The sequence below is a fragment of the Lepisosteus platostomus genome, chromosome 9 (genome assembly GCF_059453375.1).
Source record: "Lepisosteus platostomus isolate fLepPlt1 chromosome 9, fLepPlt1.hap1, whole genome shotgun sequence".
Taxonomy (NCBI): Eukaryota; Metazoa; Chordata; class Actinopteri; order Semionotiformes; family Lepisosteidae; genus Lepisosteus; species Lepisosteus platostomus.
The window spans coordinates 33,585,841-33,611,163 of record NC_142619.1 but is presented as its reverse complement, the minus strand read 5'-3'; the positions used below and the strand labels follow the sequence as shown (position 1 = coordinate 33,611,163).

At 40.0% G+C, this 25,323-nt stretch overlaps 9 non-coding genes across 9 annotated transcripts; all 9 read left to right on the top strand.

Annotated features, from left to right (window-relative positions):
* The first annotated feature begins 15,002 nt into the window (after positions 1 to 15,002).
* Positions 15,003 to 15,074, top strand: trnac-gca (transfer RNA cysteine (anticodon GCA)). The gene has a single exon. It is a non-coding gene; the product is annotated as a tRNA-Cys (tRNA).
* Positions 15,075 to 17,534: 2,460 nt separating this feature from the next.
* Positions 17,535 to 17,607, top strand: trnac-gca (transfer RNA cysteine (anticodon GCA)). Its single transcript has one exon. It is a non-coding gene; the product is annotated as a tRNA-Cys (tRNA).
* Positions 17,608 to 18,616: 1,009 nt separating this feature from the next.
* On the top strand, positions 18,617 to 18,689 carry trnac-gca (transfer RNA cysteine (anticodon GCA)). The gene has a single exon. It is a non-coding gene; the product is annotated as a tRNA-Cys (tRNA).
* Positions 18,690 to 19,699: 1,010 nt separating this feature from the next.
* trnac-gca (transfer RNA cysteine (anticodon GCA)) lies at positions 19,700 to 19,771 on the top strand. The gene has a single exon. It is a non-coding gene; the product is annotated as a tRNA-Cys (tRNA).
* A 1,010-nt stretch (positions 19,772 to 20,781) lies between these two features.
* On the top strand, positions 20,782 to 20,853 carry trnac-gca (transfer RNA cysteine (anticodon GCA)). The gene has a single exon. It is a non-coding gene; the product is annotated as a tRNA-Cys (tRNA).
* A 1,010-nt stretch (positions 20,854 to 21,863) lies between these two features.
* On the top strand, positions 21,864 to 21,935 carry trnac-gca (transfer RNA cysteine (anticodon GCA)). The gene has a single exon. It is a non-coding gene; the product is annotated as a tRNA-Cys (tRNA).
* Positions 21,936 to 22,944: 1,009 nt separating this feature from the next.
* Positions 22,945 to 23,016, top strand: trnac-gca (transfer RNA cysteine (anticodon GCA)). Its single transcript has one exon. It is a non-coding gene; the product is annotated as a tRNA-Cys (tRNA).
* Positions 23,017 to 24,025: 1,009 nt separating this feature from the next.
* Positions 24,026 to 24,097, top strand: trnac-gca (transfer RNA cysteine (anticodon GCA)). The gene has a single exon. It is a non-coding gene; the product is annotated as a tRNA-Cys (tRNA).
* Positions 24,098 to 25,107: 1,010 nt separating this feature from the next.
* Positions 25,108 to 25,179, top strand: trnac-gca (transfer RNA cysteine (anticodon GCA)). The gene has a single exon. It is a non-coding gene; the product is annotated as a tRNA-Cys (tRNA).
* Positions 25,180 to 25,323: the final 144 nt, after the last annotated feature.

The following is a 25,323-nucleotide window of genomic DNA, read 5'->3' as shown; positions in this document are numbered from 1 at the left end:
GGAATAGTTGGGAGTTTTTTCCTTTCTATCTTAGGTTGTTTTCTTTGTTCAGTTTGAGATGTTACACAGGGAAATGCATAGAAGCTCTATTATCCTTATGTGTTTTTGGTTTAATTGGTTTTGTTTTTGTTTATTTTAATATGGTTTAGTTTAAATATGCATGAGACAAAATTATATAAAATGTATATTTGACCTTTCTTTCTGTCTTTGTAGTTTGGAGGATGGTCCACATGTTGCAAATGGGGGGGTTACGAAACTGGTGAAAATCAGGAAATGACCGAGCGGTTTAGTCAATCCGTGAAATGGCTGGTATAATTAGAGGCACATGAATTCTTTATTCTCTGGCACAGCTTTGTTGAGAGGAGTAATTATCCAGGCACACTTTCTTAAAACAAATTTATTATAATGACAAAACATACAAACTACACTACACACAACATACAACACACAAGTTTTTGTACACAGTATTTACAGACAAGGCGTTTCAGAGGACTAACATTCTGGTCACCCAGAAAACTCCAGACTGCACGAAACTCTTAATTTGCCTACAGAGGCCACACAAGAGATGAGCTGCCTTCTACCTAAATACCTAAATAAACTGTAACCTGCAGTTAAATATCTCTCTCTGCACCCTGGATGCCACAAAATAAATGGGAGCCTATTTCCCTATCCATAAAATGCGCCCTAATCAGGAAAGACATTTTTAACTGAGGTACCAGAAAACCCCAAATCCTCGCGCTCTCTAACAAGGTTTTAAATACTTAGCTCCAGTCAGGTTTGATTTGGGATGATCAAGAAGTAGGAACTCTTGCCTGGCTCATATTTCAAGTCCCAACTCTTCTGGACTCCTCTGTCTTCTCCCTGCTCTCCTTGCTTTTTCCTCCTACTTCTCTCTCTCTGCTTCTCCTCCTGCCTCTCTCTCCTTTTTTCCCTGTCTTGTGCTCCTAAAGTGAACTTATACTGCTTCTTTCTGCCCTGCTCCTTTGCAAACATTAATCCGCACCTTGCCTAGCCATACTAAAATAAACTTTACTATTGTTTCAGATCAAGGGACCACCACACCTCAGCAAACATCCTCCCTGCTTTGAAGTTAGAAGTGTTTACTCTTCCCAGTGTCACAAACTTTATCTAAAAACGTACACTTGTAAGTCACCTAAAGCTGTAACTCACATATTGACAAATAATGCTTGAGGCAAAATGCAAGATAAGTGGAATAGTTTTCTCTTTCCTTCTATGATGTTTGGAGCATTTTTCAGTTGTAGACAAATAATGGGTGAGATAAAATGCAAGACAATCTGAATATTTTTTTCCTTCTATCTTTCTGTGTTACTTGGAGCATGATCTACAGTATGTGTTACCAAACTATGCACGAAAAGAAATTAGAAAAAGAGGTGTTTGCTTGATATACTGTATATAGTAAATGCTTGCAATGACTATGAGAATGTTTAAGAAAAACTGGGTGAAATTACCTTGTTTGCTGTTATCTCTCTAAAACTACAGTTAACAATTTCTTATTGGCTTTGTAATTGTACTGTAATTTATATTTTCATGTTAATCTTGGTGGTAACTCCATATTTTCTGAGACACTCGTCTACTTGTAGAAATGTCTACTTTATTATTATTGATAAAACAACAAACACAAAATATACAAAATCTACACAAAATGGGAGCTCATATAATAAGAGCTATTTAAACTAGTTCTGGAAAAGAAAGAAATCAGTTTAACACCATTAAGATTTTATTATCTAGGGTTATTTTCTGGAAATTAATGTATATTAAGGATGTCTGAGCCTTCACGCATTTGTAAATTAATTGTGATTTTAAAACTTGCTTTTGTGTGACGGAATTTGGTTTAGGTTTCTTGAAGTTTTTAGAAGCAGTTTACAAAAGAAAATTGAAAAAAAGATGCTGGAAGTGCAGAAGAAAGCTATTTATACCACACCTACCACAATCTTGTCTGTCTAGAGATGTGATCTGAGATACATCTGAATAGATAAAAGTACTTTTAAAGTTCCCAATGAGACCAATGTGGTTTTCAAAAAATCATTCCCTCCAGTTGGAATTAACAAGACGGTGAAAAACAGAAAAATGTGTAGATTCCTTGACTCAATTTTTGTGTGGAGAATGCATTTTAAGTATAATTGCCATGTTATCACAGCGTGTGGAAGTATATAAATTTTCAGTGCTTGTTTATATGTGCAGTATACAGTATAAGATTGTAGGCTTTATTTTAAAGTTGAAAGATTCGTAGATCTTTTAGTGCATTACAGTAATAAAGCATATTTTAAATAGGAGTAGTAGGAGTTGATCTATGTTGTACATTACATCAAGTGTGAAGGGAGTTTTGGCTACCAACAGACGTCACACTTCCATTGGTAGCCACTGATTTCACTGATACATCTGATGGGCCAAATGCTTTTTCATGTGTTTGTTGCCAAATAAATAACTACATAGTCACTGTCTTGCAATAGCAAGTATTCTTTTTTTTTTTGGCTCTTTTCAGTTGTATTGTATGTCTCAGTGAATGGTGAATATTTTAGAATACTTTGTGTAAAAAATATAAAAACACAGCCTAAGAAAGGTTGCAAAACAGAGGAGTCTGTTTGATTGATCTAACTCATTCGGTTCTGAGTCCCCTAAGTGAACCAAAGATCTCGTCAGGCCGTGTTTTGAAAAAACAGAGTATCAGCTTTGACAAGATGGTTGAGTAGCATCATCCAGACTTCAGCAGACCTTTGTGTGTATGTCAAGCAAAAATAATAATTGCTAACACCATATATGTACTTATGACCCTTTTCTGCATGTCTCGTACAATAAATTCTTGATACAGGATGTAGCTGTTATTTCTAGTATTGTGTGCTTATGTAATGTACATACGTACTTTTTCTGTGGGGATTGAGTCTTGAGTACTCCAAAAAGCTTAGGGACAGGTTAGTGCATTGAAAGACATACATTTTTATAGGATAGCATGATATTTATGTATTCAATTCCAAGTAAAATAGCTTGAGATATATCATGTAACTAGGGTTCCAGTATGGGAGCCTGACACCGAAACTCCTGCAACTGATAACGCCCCTCCATTATTTTCTAGTTGTCCCCCTTTTTTAGGGATTTTTATTTCTGGGTGGGCTTGGATAAGAACATAAGAAGAGCTCTAAACATTGAAGATGCTATTTTGCCTTACAAGTGCATTAGGATTTAATAACTAATTAATCCAAGGATCTCCTCCAGCTATTCTTGAAAAAAGACAGTGTACCAGCTTCAGCATCACAACTTGTCTGATACTCCCACAACCCTTTTGGTAAGGTGCCTCCCCCATAGTTTTATGAGCACATCCATGTAGTTTAAACGTGTCCCCTGATTCACAGGTAGACTGTAAATTGAACAAATAGAGGCATTTCCGTAATTTTCATTCAACTAACATCTCCATAATAAAAAATAACATGCTTCATGTGCAACAGTTCTTTGGGTTTCCACCCTTGCTACTCCTGCCCTGCCAGTTCATCCCTCATTTTCTGGGCATGAATCTGGGTCTCTGGCATTATACAACAGGGAACTTGCCGGCTGAGCTAAAGGTGACCTCCCCTGGCCCGGCAGCTGAGATCCCTGTTTTACGCGGGGGCATATTCGTTACACCTGCTTCATTTTTTGTAGTTCTATGATTCATCCTTAGATTGCATGCAAGAGTTTAAAAATTCATATTCCAAGGGAAAAAATCTGTATTAAATTTTCCACTCTATGATGTAAAAGCTCTGCAGGATTATCTTCTTGTATTTGCTTTTTTATTACAGACTTCAAATAAGCCCTTGGCAACAGTTACATTTGGAAAAGGTACTTGGATGTTGCAGATTAAGCTGTATCTTGCAATAATATTTGGACTAATACAAGTTCTGCCCCCCGAAATTCTAATGGTCTAATTCAAAGGATCCACTTAAATTTACTGAGAGTATTTGACTCCTTGCAGTTAGTATCTTAAGATAGTAGACCACTGTGTTCTTTTCAGATTGGGGTTTGCTGTAGATGTGACTGTGACGGTTCCCTGCGGGTTTGTGTCCCCACCACTCCATCCCGTACCACCTGGGCGCAAACCCAGGTTCCCAGTGTGACGCAACAGGGAACCAGCCGAAAGAGCTAAAGGAGACCTCCCTCAGCCCAGGCGCCTGAGGTCCCTGCTACGTGCAGGGAGGGCGATGATGTCACTGTGCCCAAATTAGCTCCGCTACATAGGCACATTTGTACATGTTATGGAAATAGGTAAAGTTTTTCTTTATCATTTTAAAGTTTTTAAATTCTTGTGAAAAGTGACTGCTTATTACATTTTCTACTATTCAGTTTAAAGGGTCATCTAAATTTAGTTTAATACTAGAAAACAGTATGATTTATACAGTACCTTCTGCAAATGCTTTACACAATTTACCAGAAATTATTGATTATACATTAACAGTAAATCAATTATTATTTTAAAACTCCACTCAATATTTAATGTATCTAATGATAATTTATCTATTAAAGTGAAAAACTTCATAATTGCTGTTTTGTCCTAATAGGAATATAATTAATTTTGTCACGATCATTATTTCTTGCACTGCTTATTCTTTATCACCTCAATCATATTTTAATATATTATATCATGTGTTTTATAAAACAACCAAATTTTTAAAACACATTTCCATTTTTGTTCAGATCAGTTCTGCAAACTTACCTGAGAAATGCTGTTGGGAAAACTCCAAAATTGCATTTTTGTTATGCATCACCCTGTGAATACATTTGCAAGTTCTATTCTAGAAACTGTTTACTTTTTTAATTTGTTCCAAAACCATGAAATTTATTTAAAAAGGTCATTCCTGTATTTTTTAAATATTAATCCTCTTTGTGATAAGCTATCATTCTGCTTTCAAGGAATGTATTTTTTAATTCTCAAAAGAGGTTTCCTGTTTTATCCTGCCTTAACTCCACTCAGTCCTGTTCTCAGCAAAGCCCTGTGATTCCACTAAACTGAAGTGCATAATGGGAGATGCAGCAGTATGACAGCCTCTCAGTTGGCAGGATAAGGATATTAAAGAGCCATTCATGCCTGTTTTATGAATGTAGTTATATGTAGTGACATACACAAGAAAGGACCATCTAATATATTCAGTCAAAATGTAGTGGACACCTCTAAATGTTATTAAAATCCCAAAGTAATTTTCCCAAACACCAACCACTTGGTTAAAATATAGAATCAAAACAAATGTAATAGTTTCTACTGTACCTTGACATAGTAAGTTACTTCTGTAAAACCATTACTACTTGTAAGTACATGCAGATTTCCCTCTCAGTAAAAAATCTTCAACCAAACTTTAAGCTTTGATACTATTTCAGTAGTTTGGCTAGATCCTCATAAATGTGATAGAGAGACGAAGTGATGTTTAGCATAACTCATACAGCTACAGAACAGCAGAACAACCATTAAAATGAAGCTGACCAAGCAACCCCTCACTTTAACAAGGAATAAGCTACAGTAGGTAGCAGCTACAAGGGTGGAGACGTGGGGACAGGAGAGATGTAAGAGTCATATGCACATCGGGACCCTTGATAGAGATGGATAGAATATTGGACTGATGCTTTTGACTAATTGGAACAGTGTGTTAGTCAGCAAGAGGTATATACTGTACAGTTTCTTTAACTGCTCATGTAGACTGAAACCTCTGAGGGAGATGTGGATAGGGAAGTTCAGAAGGTGATTCATACTGTATGAAGCAGAGTTTCTTAGCCTGCCCACAGATGCAATTGAAAAAATATTATTCAGAAGAGAAATCCACACAAAAAATTGATTATCCATTAAACTAAAAATGTCAGGTGAGTGATGCAGAAAAGTGTTATTGACAAATGGAAATGCCTGTACATTTAATTTCTTACAGGACAGAATGTGAGAAGAAACATACAGTAAGTGTGAGATTGCCCTACTGTAAAGGATAGAGATTTTTTCAAGAAGATAACCTTTGAAATCCTTCACGCTAAACCTAAGTTAATTAAAGCAGCTAAAGGCGCAGTGTGGTGGCTCTGTGTCTAAGGATCTGCACCTGTGGCTGACAGGTTGCTGGTTCATATACTGTGGCTGACAGAGGAATCCTGCTCCTTTGGGTCTGTGACCAAGGCCCTTATTCCCAATGGTGCCAGGGGTGCAGTATAAATGGCTAATCCTGTGCTCTGACCCCAAGTTTCTCTCTGTGTTGGTGTCTCATGGAAAGCAAGTTGGGGTATGTAAAAAGACAAATTCCAATATATGGCCAATATAGTAATCTTATCTTAAAAGGTTTAGCAATTCATCCCTCTCCAGTTGCTTGTCATTGTTCCCATGCAATTAGTTTTTGGCAATGTGGACATGCTGCAGTTGTCTTACTACATTTTAAACTGTAACCTGGGAATAATGGCTGGTGTAGCGGAACTAGTGTGGTGATGTCAGCGCCCTCACTGCACGTAGCAGTTGCCTGGGCTGGGGGAGGTTTACTTTAGCTCACGCGGTTGGTGCCCTGTTGTGTTACACCAGAGACCCGGGTTAGTGCCCCAGGTGTGGGGGACGGAACGGGTGGCGGGGGGCACGACCTCGCGCGGAACCGCGACGATAACACTGGCATCTGTCTGATTGTAAGTAACACTTACTGTAGGTACTGTATCATTCCTGAAAATTAAGTCCATTGCGTATTTGTCAGGTATATTGTTTCCCTCTAAAATTAACTGATTTAGTAGCATCTTGCATAAATGACAGTAATACTTTGTTTTGTGACTAAATTCTGTGTATATAAGTCAAACAGAAAGTAAACAATTTTTTAACACATTGTAGGGTTAAGGTCTTTTATTGTTGCACTGATATGCTGGCATAAAACTAATGAAACAGTTGATTAATACTTCTTTCCGTACACTTAGGAAAGCAGTTTTATCCTATAGTTTTACAACTATAACATACTCACAGGAACAGAAAACAATTCACAAGCATCAGTTACACAGACTCCTCTTGAATCCCAGCAACCTATTTTCATCACATAGTGCAGACATTATTCAGACTCCAGATTGAGTCTGTCACCTGATAGCAAAGGAAAAAAGCCGAAGCTATATCAACTTTTTGATTACATAACATGTTCTAAACCCTGTTCACTAAATGATGCCAATTCCATCACCCACTCCATTTTGTGTGACAGTAAAAGACTTCAGCACAGATTCACTGGTAGAAGAAACAGCATTTAGAGACCTCATCCAGTTTGAAATGCCTAGCAGTACTTCACCCGCTGATAGAGAACAGGACTCTGAAACTACAGAGGGATATAAAGAGGGAGTTAACAACATTTTCCAGCATTACTCAAATTACAGACATCTGCATGAATAGTGCAATAGCCAAGTACCTGTCTCTGCCAAATTTGTCACTGCAGTGTAGGTAGTTAAGAAATTAACTCTCAGAGTATCCCACATTGCTGGACCTTCTTTGGGATGTCTACAAAGCACCTCTGGTGGATTGTTAGAAATAAACATTTACATAGTATTAACATTTAAAAATCTTATGATATTTTTCATAATCATAAAAATGTTAGCTTCTAGCTATATTTTCATGTATTTGTACGGTTATTGTGCTTCCTAGCTACAACACAATGCGGTGCTGTTATATTTTGATGTCATATTGTACACTGTTATTAAGCTTACAACAGAGGAAGTGATGTAAATAAAAGAATAAAGATTGTGATGCCAAAAAGTTAACATCCAGTATCATGTATGCCTTGATTTACTAATGAGTACCAAGTTTAGGAGTTGTACACAGCATAAAGTAGTGACTAGGTGTTTTGCAAAGGTTTGTACTTATCCCCAATGAAAAACAGAAAGGTGCAACAGGACTTTTTGAAAAATCATTTGCATACCCATTGACTACAGCATTGAACCATTGAACAATGGTTTGATGAGACTGTGGAGCAGCAATCTACTTCCACTGAGACTTTTTGTTTTGTCACAGTTAATGACTTAAGTAAGAGAAAAAAGAATATTCCTTAGCAAAATGAGAAGCACAACTTTACAAATGAAAAGTACAGCCTTTTGAGAAGTACTGTTGCACCTGAAAAGACAGGGTATTAAATCCTTGCAAGTGCATTTCAGCCCAAAACCCTTTGTGATCACCAAAAGGTTTTCTTTCCAGAAGTGGAATGAGGAAGAGGACGAGACTGTTGCATTTTTTCGGGATGTGTTAAAGAAATTGTTTGAAAACTGCTAGTTTGTGACTCATCTGGATGAAGTTGTCTAGGACATATTGGTATGGAGCTTGTACAATGAAGTGGCATGGAAGTCTGTCATCAGAAGCAACACTAACTTACAAGAAGGCCATGGAAAATGGTATATCTCTGGAAACTTTTGCACAGGACTTCCCGTACTTCAGTAGTTCACACTATTTGGGTTTGTCAGTAACAAAATAACAAGGCAAATGCAGATATTATAGAAACTGGCAAGTTTTTCCCAAGGAACTGGGAACAATGAATGGTATTGAAGCTAATGTTTTCCTGAAACCACAGCACAAACCAAAGTTCTGTTAATCTTAGCATGTGTCATATAGCATCAGATTCAAAGTGAAGGCTGAATCAAAATGCCTGACAGAGGCTGGAGTCTTGTCACCTGTACAGTGTGGCGATTGGGCAACTCCAATTGTATCAGTTGAACTTGAACTTGAACTTTATTGCCATATGTAACCAGTACTGGTACAATGGAATTCTTACTTACAGAAAGTCTCTCGATTGTAAAACAAGTGTAAAAAAACAAAACAAAGTGCAAACAGTGCATCAAGACAATGTACAAACAAACAATAGACAATGTGCAAGTAAACATGCAGGCAGTTTGAATGTAAACAATACAGACGTGTAAACAACGACTGGAGACGTACAATAAATAAATTACAATGAGGTAGATGGTGATGGTGTGGGTGTGGTCCGAGGGGGATGGCTAAATGTGTTCGCCAGTCTCACTGCTTGTGGATAGAAGCTATTGAAGAATCTAGTGGTAAGTGTCCGTATGCTCTTATATCTCTTGCCTGAGGGCAGTGGGGTGAAGAGCTCATGCCCTGGGTGGTGACTGTCCTCTGTGATGGCCAGAATTCTACCACGGCAGTGGTCCTCATAGAGCTGTTTAATCTCGGTGAGACCGCAGCCGATGATCTTCTGGGCCATATTGACCATTCTCTGCAGTGCCTTTCTTTCTCGCGAAGAGGTGTTGCCATACCACACGGTGATCCCGTTGGTGAGGACGCTCTCGATAGTGCAGCGGTAGAATTTCACCAACACATGTATTGGCATCCCCCATCGCTTGAGGCACCTCAAGAAATAAAGGCGCTGCTGAGCCTTCTTCATGATAGAGTCAGTGTTCACAGTCCAGGTTAGATCTTTAGAGATGTGAATTCCCAAAAACCTAAAGCTGGTGACTGTTTCCACTTCCGTTCCATCAATACTGAGTGGGCTGTGAGTGTGTGGCCTGTGTCTCCGAAAGTCCACTATTAGCTCTTTCGTTTTCTTTATGTTCAAGTCCAGGTTATTGCTATGACACCACCTAAGCAGCTGTACAACTTCATCCCTGTAAGTGGACTCGTCATCATCACTGATCAGTCCTATTATAGTGGTGTCATCGGCAAACTTGATGATGCGGTTATTGCTGTGTCTTGCTGTGCAGTCGTGAGTAAATAGGGAGTACAACCTTGGACTCAGACAGCAGCCTTGTGGGGTTCCAGTGCTCAGGGTGAGTGGTGTTGATGTTTTATTGCCTATCCGCACCACCTGTGGTCTCTCGATAAGAAAGTCCAGCAGCCAGTTGCAGACAGAGTTGCACAGACCTAATCCCCTGAGCTTTGTCACCAGTTGACAGGGTATGATGGAATTGAATGCTGAACTGTAGTCCACAAACAGCATTCTCACATACGAGTTCTTAGTGTCCAGGTGTTCCAAGGCTGTATGCAGAGCCAGGGAGACAGCATCATCCACTGATCTGTTGTTCTGGTAGGCGAACTGCAGGGGGTCCAGGGACTCTGTGATGGAGGAGTTGATGTGTGACAACACCAGCTTCTCCAGGCATTTCATCACCACAGATGTTAATGCTACTGGGCGGTAATCATTCAGGCATGTCACTTTTGTCTTTTTGGGGGTTGGAACAATAGTGGTTTTTTTAAAGCAGGTGGGGACCATGGACTGTGACAGGGAGGAGTTAAAGATGTCTGTAAACACTGTGGTCAGCTGGGCTGCACATGTCCTCAGGACGCGAGGTGGTATCCCATCAGGCCCTGCAGCCTTACGGATTTGTTAAGAAAGGCTTAGTGACAGTTGTGGGGATGTTCAAGTAACTGCACAAGATTTCTCTGTTTCTTTGGAAAATAGTCAAGGTTTAGCAAATTGGATTCTCCACATGCTTACCTGCAAATAAAATTAATCACAATTCAGGAAAGTGCCTTACAGTCACCGCAAAGAAGAGCCTATTTTGCAACACCTTTCTTTGTCATGGTATCAGCTCCATGCACATTCCAGAGGGCTAGGATAAGATTTTATAGGGCCTCCCCAATGTGCACTGTTATCTAGATTATCCAGTTGTAATGATAGAAAACCCCTACAAACCATTCAACAGTGTTTGGAAGATTCTGGTTTTCATGTCCTGAAGGAAAAGTGTTAATTTTTCAAGATGTCTCAAGAATACTGGGCTGCACTACTGGTTCTGCAGGCTTGCATAAATTGCCCAGAGAAAATGGCACCAGTCAAAAAATTATGGATCAACCATTTTGATCCACAATGGAGCATCAGAATTGCCTGTGACATGTTGCCCTATGGTATTATTGCAGTTATTTTGCATTTTGTCAAATGGTGATGAGTCTCCAGCAATGCTTTTCTGAAGCATTTCTTAAAGCAGATGAGGTGTCAAAGATCCTGAAAAATCAGGAGTCCCAAATTTCCTTCAGAAAATCACAATAAAGGACTCAACAGGTAAGTTTGGCCAAGAGGTTGTGGTACAAGATTACTGCAAGATGGAGAAGTTGATATCAGACTGGTCCTGTTTTATATACAGTGGATGTCACAATTACTGTTATACTACTTAAGATTTCTGGGTTGCATTTGACTGCCAAAAGCCATATTATTAGGACCTTTTACAAAATCTTATCGTTCGTTAAATTTATAAAGTCATAACCATAATTATATCTACTATTCTGGTTTCTTGTTTGAAGTATTCTAGCTATTTAAACAGTAAATAAAAACATTATTCTCTTTTTACCTCAATGTTGGCTGTTTTTTTCTAATTTATCTCTAACCATCTAAGCAACCATACAAAGCCACACTTGTAACAGAAGTAAGTTTGATTGCGCTACAATTTTCTATCTTGTTCCTACTTAAGAAGTCTCCCATCTGTGAACACTGCCCCCAATCGTCTTTTCAAGTGAATGTTGAAATACTACAGCTAAGTATTTTTCAATAGTATTCCCAGTTTTGTTAACTATAACAGGGAACATGTTATGAATTTTATGGGTATGAATGTTAATTACCTCTAGTTCAATCACAACACTACAGGTGACAGAACCTTATATACCCAAAAATACTAACTTCATTTGAGGAGAACTATTATCTGTCTAGTGTACCTCTTACATGTACAGTACATACAAAAGATACAAAGTAAGGTAATTCAGCATCCTAGTAGTTGAAAATGTATTGTGTTGCAAAAGAGTTATTGTTGCACAACACTACAAGAACTGCAATTACAATCTGGTCTTAACAACAATGATGTATCACTAACAATTTGGGAATGCACTGTAGCGTATTGTACCAACATCCATTATGCGATGTTAAACTTTCAAATATAAACGTCACAGATTGTGTTTTCTATCTAAGCCAGCTGTCCTCTATATACAAAATAATAGTTTAGTTTCCAGAACTGACTGTTTAATATTTCCAGCCTGTTCTATACAATTATTTCTAATGTATTTTTCTACTTTGACTGCTTAGCAGGAATTGATTTGTTCTACACGTAATGGCCAAGGATATACAGTATTACGGTAGCTTAATATGAATGAAACCACTTGCAAAGATAAATCACTCCATTTATTAAAATAAAGTAAGGTTGTCAACAAGAGAGTATATCTAAGGTTCAAACAGTCATACCTTATAAAATAATTTGTCCTGTCAATTATAAAAGTAATATTACTTCAGGTGAAGTTTAAAGTGAGTACTTAATCATAGAAACAATTCCAGTTTGTACCACTTAATCTGATAAATGTCCATGTTTTATGTTTTATTATTACATTATACTTCAATTATGTAACATGGAGTTACGGTGTATTTTCATAGCCTGAAAGCAATATCATCAGATGATTCATAATCAAATTTTAAACACTCTGAAATATGAAGAAGAATGAAAATATAGCTATTGATAACTGAAACACAGGCCACTATATACATAAATGCACTTTATATGTACTGCATATAGGGACCTTATTGGTTTGGGAATCTCGGGATTTGACTGCAGCAATCATGTTTTTCCTTTTCTATTCCTGAGAGATTAAGAAGTACTTTAGAAATCAATAGTGTTATCCCATTTACATGAAAAGAACATATGTCTGAAAAATACTGAAGAAAATGTTGTTTGAATAACTTATGAATAACTGAAAATGCCTAAATGGTATTTTAATGCTATTAACAATAATAATGGTATTTACTAATCAATAAGTAACGTAAACTATCATAACTCCCAACTTGTATATGATTTTACCAAGAATATATCCAAGCCTTTGGAATAATTAGAGCAACCTCAGTCCTTTGTTTCCTGGCACAGCTTTGATAAAAGTCATAATTCAGGCAAATTAAAATAATAATGTTTATTAACAATAAAAAACACACGTTAAACTATAGTCAACATAAATATACAACACACATGTTACACTATGCACAGTACAAAATGACTAACAAGAAGCCTGATGTTCTGACCATCCAGAAAATCCCAGACTGCAGCCAAGTATTCAACTCTTACATAATGCCTACGAAGGCAAAAAGAAGAGATAAGATACCTTCTAAACTAAATAGAATACGACCTATTGTTAATTTGCTCTCTCTACATTCTCCCTATTCTAAAAATGCACCCTTTGAACAGGAGAGGCCGTTTTTAACCAAGGGATGCTTTACACAGGAAATCAAAGTTCCTAACAATAACAGAATAGCAAACTCTTATTACAAAGTTCAAATACTTAAATGCAGTCTGGTCTTTCTGGGGGACCAGGACAAGGGGCTCTTACAATCTGTCTTCTCTTGTCTATTTCCCTTGTTGTCCTGTTGTTTTCTCCTCCTGTCTGTACCTGTTTGTTTCTGTCTTCTTGGACTGTTGATTGACACTTAATCATTATTCGAGAACTTTAATTAAGGAAAACCAAGGTAAACTTTGATCACTGTATTGGGGACCCCTACATCTCCGCAAACATCTTTGCTTTGAAGCTGGAAATGTTGACACTAGCCAGGTGTTGTCCATTACATCTGGATTCTTAAAAACACTCTAAGTATTGAAGAAAGATGTTAAGAAAGGGTTAACTGATTCCCTTCTGGATGAGGACTGGACTTCTAAGTAGCAGGCTAGAGTTATGGCAGGAAAGGGGGAAAACTGATAAGGATTCCAGATGCCAGCTAGAAAACCCCCCAGGGAAGGGAAACTAACACTGACCATTTGGCCAAAGTCTGTAAACTGTCTGAACATCGTGACCTCCCCCCCTTTACATTAATAATGAGCTAAGTCAGAAGCGGCAGCAAAGGGCTATTACCATAGTAATGAGTTACGTCAGAAGTGGCAGAAAAGGGCTATATAAACTGGAGGTTTTGTACTGGCACTTTGAACAATACTTCGGTTTTATTTTTCCTTGCATGCAATAAAACTCATCTGTTTAACTTCATCTCGGGATCCAGAACTATTTTTTCTGTTACAACAGTATATAACACTATTATATACTGAACTACAGTATATATTACAAAATGCAAACAAAACAGCAATAATGTCCCATTTGTAATACCACACAAAATTGGAATTATCTAAAGCATAGTTATTGAAAAGTTTAAAATAATTCTTTTTTCACCATTCATAGCATTATCTTTTAGAAACAAATATTTACAATTAGAGTAGCAGGGGTTCAAAATACTTAGTAGGTAATAGATTTAAAACAATCTCAATATTGTTTAAGACCTGAGGTCTCTACCTAATAAACAAAACAAGAAAATGTGGCTCTATATAAAAAATGATATTGCTTGATAATACTCAAGGTTTCACCAGGTTCTTGCCAGACACTGATGGATTGTCAAACCATTAGTAACCAGTACTTTAACAGAAATTAATCTTTGTTAAAGTTAAATCCTTAGTAAAACATTTTTATGTTTTAAAAATCATTTCTGTTTTTTTATTTAAAAACAATCATAATGTTACATGTTCTGTACGGTACAAACTTAAATTAAATGAGCATTTGAATTTTAAACACAAAATGATTCATTCTTTACACACCCCCAAAAATAGAAATAGTAGCTCTTTGGGAATCTACTGTATATGACAGCAAAATTAAGAGAGTCCGGTTGCAATGAAGATCTGAAATGCATCTGAAACAACAAATCAAACCCAAAGCACCCGTGCAACTTGACAAAGATTAACGTGACGATGGCAGTCCAGGCCGTCGTCCCATGACCTCTCTTGAGGTTGTATTTGTCGTTCAGTGGTCCTGTTTTTCTTTCCTATCAAGATACATAGTCTGTCCTGAATTATTGTACCGCCATTTTGAGTCTGGATACAGAGCTGTGCCTTCCTTCTTTTTTCTATGGCCTTATGGCAATCCCTGACTTACTTGCAAGGTGGTTGGTTTCACACTTAGCCGTCCTTCTGGGACATGCTCTAATATCATCATGAAAAGCAACTCCCCCCAAATGTTATCCTTCTTAGTATTGCTTGCCTTGAGCCTGATTGGAACAAAACCAATCAGAGCACTTAGACAGCAAGGTGTTTCCATGGGGGGTATAGCTCAGTGGTAGAGCATTTGACTGCAGATCAAGAGGTCTCCGGTTCAAATCCGGGTGCCCCCTTTCCGATCCCCACCGTTGCTTTTACGAGATCAATTTGCAACCCAGATGTGTTCTCGCGTGTGTAGTGATTCATAGCCGTTTCAGGGACGCCAAATATGTAATATTAGTGGCTCTCTGAAGGCACCAGTTCTGTAGGGTTTGGGCATTTACTGAGACAATTATTAATTGTAGCAGTAAATCACAAAGTTGATTCTTTTGATGGCTTTAGAGTCCAACCATGCGACATAACTCAAACAACGCACACACACAGGTACTAATACACGAGGATACATTTATTAATACATAGAATATGCCTTAAACTAACAGATCTTATCGAGAGGGTTATCAGAATACAAAAGATATATATTCAATCAGTTACGAAGTGTTACACATATCAAGAGGACATACGTTCAGTATATCATTCATTAAGACCGTTTCGTAAATGAACTTAGTTATAACTTCTACATTAGATACTCAAACAAGTACATAACTCTTAGGAATTAAATTGATATCAACTGGTTGGGATAACAATTGAATTCTCGAGCTGTAATGCATTGAAGTTGAATACTCATCCAATCTTTGGGGATTCAGATCTCCTGCGGGCACAAAGAAACAGTTGCAGGCTGTTGCTGTCCAATCCGCGCTCTCTGGCTCGGTGCCAGTCTGTGCTGTGCGGCTTGCGACGGTGCGCTGCTGATGCTCACTGACCGGCTAGTTAGTGTTGGCTTTAACTAGCAAAGTTTGTGCACAGGAGAAAAGATGACTGTGGGTCCCAGCAAGTCAGGAAGAGGACCGGTTCGTTCCTAATGAAGAGCTAGTTCTGAATAGTGATTCAGCTGTCCACAGTTCCGACCTGTTCACGAGGCCTGCTGCTGGTTAATCTCTGGCAACCTCCACTCTAGACTCTTAGAACAAAGGAAAGTTCTGGCACTCGGACACACTGGCCGTTCCGTGGTTGTCCGGGCTGAGTCTCAGGATGGTCAGGAGGCGCGCTGCGAGGATGTCCTGCCCTTGGGAGCCTTCTGCTCCTGGGCCGTCCTGCCCTGGAATTCTCCTTTGAATTCCCTTTAGAACAGTCCACAGAATCCTCTCCAGAATCCCTTCTGAATCTCAATCTGAATCTCTCAGGCTCTCTGTGTTGCCTGTTTTTACCTGGAGGAACTTCAGCTCACTGATTGGCTGAAAGTTCCATGGGCACCAGAGTCCCACGTGGGTTACTCGGCCCTACCAGTCCCTGATTGGTTGATCAAGGTGAGATATGAGTCACTTAGTCCTGACACTTAGTAATGCAGTCCAGATGTCCAACTCGCACTCCCTAGACAGATAGGCGCCAATGGATAACCATTGATCATGATAGCCAGGCTTAGCTAAGTGCATCCCCCTTTGGGAGCTGTCCTTATCAAAAGAAAACATCTTGCATGAATAGTTTCTCTGTGGCTGCACCACAGAGATGAACAGAGAAATGTGGCCTCATTTGGGAAGCTCAGAAACACTTAATTCTGCCTTATTATTAAGCCTCGCCGCTACACGTGTATAACAGTTGATATGTCCTAACATGGTCCTTAGGCCTGTAAAATGCGCTCAAAGCTGTTTAAAAGTTGGATTGTGGTTCTTCCACCTACAATGTCAAGGAACTGAAATGGTAGTTGCGGAGACTTTTTAATTTAACTTAGCATTCAGTTGATTCTTCCACATGTACAGAGATTTTACTAGAATCCGACCAATTTTTTGTTGGACCGCTTTCACAGGGTTTTGATTGAATGCACGAGCAAATTAAAGGAGCATCTGAGTTTTAAACACAAAATGATTCTTTCTTAACGTTCCTCCAATTATAGAAATAGTAGCTCTTTGGGAATCTACCGTATATGATAGCAAAATTAAGAGAGTCTGGTCGCACTGAAGATCTGAAACGCGTCTGAAACAACAAATGAAACCCAAAGCACCCGTGCAACTCGACAAAGATTAACGTGACGATGGCAGTCCAGGCCGTCGTCCCATGACCTCTCTTGAGGTTGTATTTGTCGTTCAGTGGTCCTGTTTTTCTTTCCTATCAAGATACATAGTCTGTCCTGAATTGTTGTACCGCCATTTTGAGTCTGGATACAGAGCTGTGCCTTCCCTTGGCTTAAAAAGGAGGTAGCCAGTCAATCAAGGCAAGCTGGGGGTGGAGCCAAGGCTATTTAAACCAGACCCTATTGGAGGACAGGGAATCTGGTCTCTGTCTGCGAGGGGGAGGTTTTTATCATATTCTCGGATTTTCTTTCTTAGATGTGTTTTTTCCTTCTTTTTTCTATGGCCTTATGGCCATCCCTGACTTACTTGCAAGGTGGTTGGTTTCACACTTAGCCGTCCTTCTGGGACATGCTCTAATATCATCATGAAAAGCAACTCCCCCCAAATGTTATCCTTCTTAGTATTGCTTGCCTTGAGCCTGATTGGAAAAAAACCAATCAGAGCACTTAGACAGGAAGGTGTTTCCATGGTGGGTATAGCTCAGTGGTAGAGCATTTGACTGCAGATCAAGAGGTCTCCGGTTCAAATCCAGGTGCCCCCTTTCCGATCCCCACCGTTGCTTTTACGAGATCAATTTGCAACCCAGATGTGTTCTCGCGTGTATAACAGTTGATATGTCCTAACATGGTCCTTAGGCCTGTAAAATGCGCTCAAAGCTGTTTAAAAGTTGGATTGTGGTTCTTCCACCTACAATGTCAAGGAACTGAAATGGTAGTTGCGGAGACTTTTTAATTTAACTTAGCATTCAGTTGATTCTTCCACATGTACAGAGATTTTACTAGAATCCGACCAATTTTTTGTTGGACCGCTTCCCCAGGGTTTTGATTGAATGCACAAGCAAATTAAAGGAGCATCTGAGTTTAAAACACAAAATGATTCTTTCTTAACGTTCCCCCAATTATAGAAATAGTAGCTCTTTGGGAATCTACCGTATATGATAGCAAAATTAAGAGAGTCTGGTCGCACTGAAGATCTGAAACGCGTCTGAAACAACAAATGAAACCCAAAGCACCCGTGCAACTCGACAAAGATTAACGTGACGATGGCAGTCCAGGCCGTCGTCCCATGACCTCTCTTGAGGTTATATTTGTCGTTCAGTGGTCCTGTTTTTCTTTCCTATCAAGATACATAGTCTGTCCTGAATTGTTGTACCGCCATTTTGAGTCTGGATACAGAGCTGTGCCTTCCCTTGGCTTAAAAAGGAGGTAGCCAGTCAATCAAGGCAAGCTGGGGGTGGAGCCAAGGCTATTTAAACCAGACCCTATTAGAGGACAGGGAATCTGGTCTCTGTCTGCGAGGGGGAGGTTTTTATCATATTCTCGGATTTTCTTTCTTAGATGTGTTTTTTCCTTCTTTTTTCTATGGCCTTATGGCCATCCCTGACTTACTTGCAAGGTGGTTGGTTTCACACTTAGCCGTCCTTCTGGGACATGCTCTAATATCATCATGAAAAGCAACTCCCCCCAAATGTTATCCTTCTTAGTATTGCTTGCCTTGAGCCTGATTGGAAAAAAACCAATCAGAGCACTTAGACAGGAAGGTGTTTCCATGGTGGGTATAGCTCAGTGGTAGAGCATTTGACTGCAGATCAAGAGGTCTCCGGTTCAAATCCAGGTGCCCCCTTTCCGATCCCCACCGTTGCTTTTACGAGATCAATTTGCAACCCAGATGTGTTCTCGCGTGTATAACAGTTGATATGTCCTAACATGGTCCTTAGGCCTGTAAAATGCGCTCAAAGCTGTTTAAAAGTTGGATTGTGGTTCTTCCACCTACAATGTCAAGGAACTGAAATGGTAGTTGCGGAGACTTTTTAATTTAACTTAGCATTCAGTTGATTCTTCCACATGTACAGAGATTTTACTAGAATCCGACCAATTTTTTGTTGGACCGCTTCCCCAGGGTTTTGATTGAATGCACGAGCAAATTAAAGGAGCATCTGAGTTTTAAACACAAAATGATTCTTTCTTAACGTTCCCCCAATTATAGAAATAGTAGCTCTTTGGGAATCTACCGTATATGATAGCAAAATTAAGAGAGTCTGGTCGCACTGAAGATCTGAAACGCGTCTGAAACAACAAATGAAACCCAAAGCACCCGTGCAACTCGACAAAGATTAACGTGACGATGGCAGTCCAGGCCGTCGTCCCATGACCTCTCTTGAGGTTGTATTTGTCGTTCAGTGGTCCTGTTTTTCTTTCCTATCAAGATACATAGTCTGTCCTGAATTGTTGTACCGCCATTTTGAGTCTGGATACAGAGCTGTGCCTTCCCTTGGCTTAAAAAGGAGGTAGAAAGTCAATCAAGGCAAGCTGGGGGTGGAGCCAAGGCTATTTAAACCAGACTCTATTGGAGGACAGGGAATCTCGTCTCTTTCTGCGAGGGGGAGGTTTTTATCATATTCTCGGATTTTCTTTCTTAGATGTGTTTTTTCCTTCTTTTTTCTATGGCCTTATGGCCATCCCTGACTTATTTGCAAGGTGGTTGGTTTCACACTTAGCCGTTCTTCTGGGACATGCTCTAATATCATCATGAAAAGCAACTCCCCCCAAATGTTATCCTTCTTAGTATTGCTTGCCTTGAGCCTGATTGGAAAAAAACCAATCAGAGCACTTAGACAGCAAGGTGTGTCCATGGGGGGTATAGCTCAGTGGTAGAGCATTTGACTGCAGATCAAGAGGTCTCCGGTTCAAATCCGGGTGCCCCCTTTCCGATCCCCACCGTTGCTTTTACGAGATCAATTTGCAACCCAGATGTGTTCTCGCGTGTATAACAGTTGATATGTCCTAACATGGTCCTTAGGCCTGTAAAATGCGCTCAAAGCTGTTTAAAAGTTGGATTGTGGTTCTTCCACCTACAATGTCAAGGAACTGAAATGGTAGTTGCGGAGACTTTTTAATTTAACTTAGCATTCAGTTGATTCTTCCACATGTACAGAGATTTTACTAGAATCCGACCAATTTTTTGTTGGACCGCTTTCACAGGGTTTTGATTGAATGCACGAGCAAATTAAAGGAGCATCTGAGTTTTAAACACAAAATGATTCTTTCTTAACGTTCCCCCAATTATAGAAATAGTAGCTCTTTGGGAATCTACCGTATATGATAGCAAAATTAAGAGAGTCTGGTCGCACTGAAGATCTGAAATGCGTCTGAAACAACAAATGAAACCCAAAGCACCCGTGCAACTCGACAAAGATTAACGTGACGATGGCAGTCCAGGCCGTCGTCCCATGACCTCTCTTGAGGTTGTATTTGTCATTCAGTGGTCCTGTTTTTCTTTCCTATCAAGATACATAGTCTGTCCTGAATTGTTGTACCGCCATTTTGAGTCTGGATACAGAGCTGTGCCTTCCCTTGGCTTAAAAAGGAGGTAGCCAGTCAATCAAGGCAAGCTGGGGGTGGAGCCAAGGCTATTTAAACCAGACTCTATTGGAGGACAGGGAATCTCGTCTCTGTCTGCGAGGGGGAGGTTTTTATCATATTCTCGGATTTTCTTTCTTAGATGTGTTTTTTCCTTCTTTTTTCTATGGCCTTATGGCCATCCCTGACTTATTTGCAAGGTGGTTGGTTTCACACTTAGCCGTCCTTCTGGGACATGCTCTAATATCATCATGAAAAGCAACTCCCCCCAAATGTTATCCTTCTTAGTATTGCTTGCCTTGAGCCTGATTGGAAAAAAAACAATCAGAGCACTTAGACAGCAAGGTGTTCCCATGGGGGGTATAGCTCAGTGGTAGAGCATTTGACTGCAGATCAAGAGGTCTCCGGTTCAAATCCGGGTGCCCCTTTTCCGATCCCCACCGTTGCTTTTACGAGATCAATTTGCAACCCAGATGTGTTCTCGCGTGTATAACAGTTGATATGTCCTAACATGGTCCTTAGGCCCGTAAAATGTGCTCTAAGCTGTTTAAAAGTTGGATTGTGGTTCTTCCACCTACAATGTCAAGGAACTGAAATGGTAGTTGCGGAGACTTTTTAATTTAACTTAGCATTCAGTTGATTCTTCCACATGTACAGAGATTTTACTAGAATCCGACCAATTTTTTGTTGGACCGCTTTCACAGGGTTTTGATTGAATGCACGAGCAAATTAAAGGAGCATCTGAGTTTTAAACACAAAATGATTCTTTCTTAACGTTCCCCCAATTATAGAAATAGTAGCTCTTTGGGAATCTACCGTATATGATAGCAAAATTAAGAGAGTCTGGTCGCACTGAAGATCTGAAATGCGTCTGAAACAACAAATGAAACCCAAAGCACCCGTGCAACTCGACAAAGATTAACGTGACGATGGCAGTCCAGGCCGTCGTCCCATGACCTCTCTTGAGGTTGTATTTGTCATTCAGTGGTCCTGTTTTTCTTTCCTATCAAGATACATAGTCTGTCCTGAATTGTTGTACCGCCATTTTGAGTCTGGATACAGAGCTGTGCCTTCCCTTGTCTTAAAAAGGAGGTAGCCAGTCAATCAAGGCAAGCTGGGGGTGGAGCCAAGGCTATTTAAACCAGACTCTATTGGAGGACAGGGAATCTCGTCTCTGTCTGCGAGGGGGAGGTTTTTATCATATTCTCGGATTTTCTTTCTTAGATGTGTTTTTTCCTTCTTTTTTCTATGGCCTTATGGCCATCCCTGACTTATTTGCAAGGTGGTTGGTTTCACACTTAGCCGTCCTTCTGGGACATGCTCTAATATCATCATGAAAAGCAACTCCCCCCAAATGTTATCCTTCTTAGTATTGCTTGCCTTGAGCCTGATTGGAAAAAAAACAATCAGAGCACTTAGACAGCAAGGTGTTCCCATAGGGGGTTTAGCTCAGTGGTAGAGCATTTGACTGCAGATCAAGAGGTCTCCGGTTCAAATCCGGGTGCCCCCTTTCCGATCCCCACCGTTGCTTTTACGAGATCAATTTGCAACCCAGATGTGTTCTCGCGTGTATAACAGTTGATATGTCCTAACATGGTCCTTAGGCCTGTAAAATGCGCTCAAAGCTGTTTAAAAGTTGGATTGTGGTTCTTCCACCTACAATGTCAAGGAACTGAAATGGTAGTTGCGGAGACTTTTTAATTTAACTTAGCATTCAGTTGATTCTTCCACATGTACAGAGATTTTACTAGAATCCGACCAATTTTTTGTTGGACCGCTTTCACAGGGTTTTGATTGAATGCACGAGCAAATTAAAGGAGCATCTGAGTTTTAATCACAAAATGATTCTTTCTTAACGTTCCCCCAATTATAGAAATAGTAGCTCTTTGGGAATCTACCGTATATGATAGCAAAATTAAGAGAGTCTGGTCGCACTGAAGATCTGAAATGCGTCTGAAACAACAAATGAAACCCAAAGCACCCGTGCAACTCGACAAAGATTAACGTGACGATGGCAGTCCAGGCCGTCGTCCCATGACCTCTCTTGAGGTTGTATTTGTCGTTCAGTGGTCCTGTTTTTCTTTCCTATCAAGATACATAGTCTGTCCTGAATTGTTGTACCGCCATTTTGAGTCTGGATACAGAGCTGTGCCTTCCCTTGGCTTAAAAAGGAGGTAGCCAGTCAATCAAGGCAAGCTGGGGGTGGAGCCAAGGCTATTTAAACCAGACTCTATTGGAGGACAGGGAATCTCGTCTCTGTCTGCGAGGGGGAGGTTTTTATCATATTCTCGGATTTTCTTTCTTAGATGTGTTTTTCCTTCTTTTTTCTATGGCCTTATGGCCATCCCTGACTTACTTGCAAGGTGGTTGGTTTCACACTTAGCCGTCCTTCTGGGACATGCTCTAATATCATCATGAAAAGCAACTCCCCCCAAATGTTATCCTTCTTAGTATTGCTTGCCTTGAGCCTGATTGGAAAAAAACCAATCAGAGCACTTAGACAGCAAGGTGTTTCCATGGGGGGTATAGCTCAGCGGTAGAGCATTTGACTGCAGATCAAGAGGTCTCCGGTTCAAATCCGGGTGCCCCCTTTCCGATCCCCACCGTTGCTTTTACGAGATCAATTTGCAACCCAGATGTGTTCTCGCGTGTATAACAGTTGATATGTCCTAACATGGTCCTTAGGCCTGTAAAATGCGCTCAAAGCTGTTTAAAAGTTGGATTGTGGTTCTTCCACCTACAACGTCAAGGAACTGAAATGGTAGTTGCGGAGACTTTTTAATTTAACTTAGCATTCAGTTGATTCTTCCACATGTACAGAGATTTTACTAGAATCCGACCAATTTTTTGTTGGACCGCTTCCCCAGGGTTTTGATTGAATGCACGAGCAAATTAAAGGAGCATCTGAGTTTTAAACACAAAATGATTCTTTCTTAACGTTCCCCCAATTATAGAAATAGTAGCTCTTTGGGAATCTACCGTATATGATAGCAAAATTAAGAGAGTCTGGTCGCACTGAAGATCTGAAATGCGTCTGAAACAACAAATGATCCCAAAGCACCTGTGCAACTCGACAAAGATTAACGTGACGATGGCAGTCCAGGCCGTCGTCCCATGACCTCTCTTGAGGTTGTATTTGTCGTTCAGTGGTCCTGTTTTTCTTTCCTATCAAGATACATAGTCTGTCCTGAATTGTTGTACCGCCATTTTGAGTCTGGATACAGAGCTGTGCCTTCCCTTGGCTTAAAAAGGAGGTAGCCAGTCAATCAAGGCAAGCTGGGGGTGGAGCCAAGGCTATTTAAACCAGACTCTATTGGAGGACAGGGAATCTGGTCTCTGTCTGCGAGGGGGAGGTTTTTATCATATTCTCGGATTTTCTTTCTTAGATGTGTTTTTTCCTTCTTTTTTCTATGGCCTTATGGCCATCCCTGACTTATTTGCAAGGTGAATGGTTTCACACTTAGCCGTCCTTCTGGGACATGCTCTAATATCATCATGAAAAGCAACTCCCCCCAAATGTTATCCTTCTTAGTATTGCTTGCCTTGAGCCTGATTGGAAAAAAACCAATGAGAGCACTTAGACAGCAAGGTGTTTCCATGGGGGGTATAGCTCAGTGGTAGAGCATTTGACTGCAGATCAAGAGGTCTCCGGTTCAAATCCGGGTGCCCCCTTTCCGATCCCCACCGTTGCTTTTACGAGATCAATTTGCAACCCAGATGTGTTCTCGCGTGTATAACAGTTGATATGTCCTAACATGGTCCTTAGGCCTGTAAAATGCGCTCAAAGCTGTTTAAAAGTTGGATTGTGGTTCTTCCACCTACAATGTCAAGGAACTGAAATGGTAGTTGCGGAGACTTTTTAATTTAACTTAGCATTCAGTTGATTCTTCCACATGTACAGAGATTTTACTAGAATCCGACCAATTTTTTGTTGGACCGCTTTCACAGGGTTTTGATTGAATGCACGAGCAAATTAAAGGAGCATCTGAGTTTTAAACACAAAATGATTCTTTCTTAACGTTCCCCCAATTATAGAAATAGAAGCTCTTTGGGAATCTACCGTATATGATTGCAAAATTAAGAGAGTCTGGTCGCACTGAAGATCTGAAATGCGTCTGAAACAACAAATGAAACCCAAAGTACCCGTGCAACTCGACAAAGATTAACGTGACGATGGCAGTCCAGGCCGTCGTCCCATGACCTCTCTTGAGGTTGTATTTGTCGTTCAGTGGTCCTGTTTTTCTTTCCTATCAAGATACATAGTCTGTCCTGAATTGTTGTACCGCCATTTTGAGTCTGGATACAGAGCTGTGCCTTCCCTTGGCTTAAAAAGGAGGTAGCCAGTCAATCAAGGCAAGCTGGGGGTGGAGCCAAGGCTATTTAAACCAGACTCTATTGGAGGACAGGGAATCTGGTCTCTGTCTGCGAGGGGGAGGTTTTTATCATATTCTCGGATTTTCTTTCTTAGATGTGTTTTTTCCTTCTTTTTTCTATGGCCTTATGGCCATCCCTGACTTATTTGCAAGGTGGTTGGTTTCACACTTAGCCGTCCTTCTGGGACATGCTCTAATATCATCATGAAAAGCAACTCCCCCCAAATGTTATCCTTCTTAGTATTGCTTGCCTTGAGCCTGATTGGAAAAAAACCAATCAGAGCACTTAGACAGCAAGGTGTTTCCATGGGGGGTATAGCTCAGTGGTAGAGCATTTGACTGCAGATCAAGAGGTCTCCGGTTCAAATCCGGGTGCCCCCTTTCCGATCCCCACCGTTGCTTTTACGAGATCAATTTGCAACCCAGATGTGTTCTCGCGTGTATAACAGTTGATATGTCCTAACATGGTCCTTAGGCCTGTAAAATGCGCTCAAAGCTGTTTAAAAGTTGGATTGTGGTTCTTCC